Here is a 1,339-nt window from a genome sequence, read left to right as displayed (position 1 = left end):
CAGGTAATGTTGTAAAAGGAAGTAACCGGTGAACAGAACGCCAAACAGAACCATGGGTGTCTCAAAATTGAATTCGTGATAAATATTTGAGTCATCATGGCGGTACCTGTACGTGTTAACTGAAAGTGACCAGAGGCAGGTATTACTATTACTGCTGAAATTATAAGATGTACTGTTAAAGACAGGCTCGTCCTTTGTAAGCAACTGAAGAGCCAAATTGGCCTGAAAGGGGATCTTCATGCGGCTCTTTCCCTCTGAGGGCAGCCACTGCTCAATTCGCCGAGTTGGATGACGTCACCGCTGAGCGCACGATACGAAGGCGCGCGTCGTGACAGCACAGCTCGTAAAAACAACGTTGTGAGCTAGCTTGATCAACTGAGATTTAGGAACTAATAGGAACGAGTTTCTGTGGTGCGACAACATAACAGCTGGCCCTAGTTGTCTCTTTGAGTTCATTTTTATAGGGAATATTTTAACGTTAATAAATATTAATTTCGATTTACTAATAAAAACTATTATCAGCAGCCAATTTCTTGTCCACTAGAGCTGACTCTTGACAGTTAAGGAGCCGTGCCTGCTTGTATCTCAACAACAACCCCACCTTTCCTCCTCAAACACCAACTCCACCCCCCCCCCCCCCCCCCCCCCCCCCCCCACCCTCACTCCCTATTTCTTTCCCGTGCAGTTCTTTCACCAGAAACCTTGCAAAACAAAACAAGAAACTTAACAAAATCATTCGGATTGACTGATTGATCAAAATGTTTCTTGCTTCCATCGACACAGTTGTGGGTGATTGGCGGATGCTCTGGTGAGGTTCGCTCCTTCTTACCTATCAAACATCTGTCGTCCTTACCTCTTCCCAGAGAATACGAACTGGCTTCAATGCTGTATGCTCCCCCAGGGGACCGAAATGGCAATTTCTCAAAGATGTTCCCATTTGAGAATCGCGAACCCCCATCTTTCGATGATAATGTCAAAGAATCTGATGTCTAAGACACTGAAGGTGCTGGAAGAAAGGGCTCGTCGTCGTTCTTGTTGTTGTTTCCTGGTGGAGTCTTTTACTTGTGTGTTATTAACTTGTTATTGCTGTTGTTTCATGGGACTGTTTGATTTTGTTTGGTCTCTTTTTTCTCATTTATTTCTTTGCTAATGATTGTTTCGTTGGTTTTCTTTTTGGGGTGAGATTGCGGGTTCCGGGATTCGAGCCTCAGCTTGATCCGATGTTGTGCCTTTGGGAAAGACGTTTTACTCGATTTTCCAATTATTTTGACTTGGTCCTTTCGGAAATAGGTGTTGAGCTTGGGGGTCCGGCCTCTTATATAACTAGCAATTCGGGGCG

This window comes from Aplysia californica, unplaced genomic scaffold (assembly GCF_000002075.1).
Source record: "Aplysia californica isolate F4 #8 unplaced genomic scaffold, AplCal3.0 scaffold01234, whole genome shotgun sequence".
NCBI lineage: Eukaryota > Metazoa > Mollusca > Gastropoda > Aplysiida > Aplysiidae > Aplysia > Aplysia californica.
Note: the sequence above shows the minus strand (reverse complement) of the source record.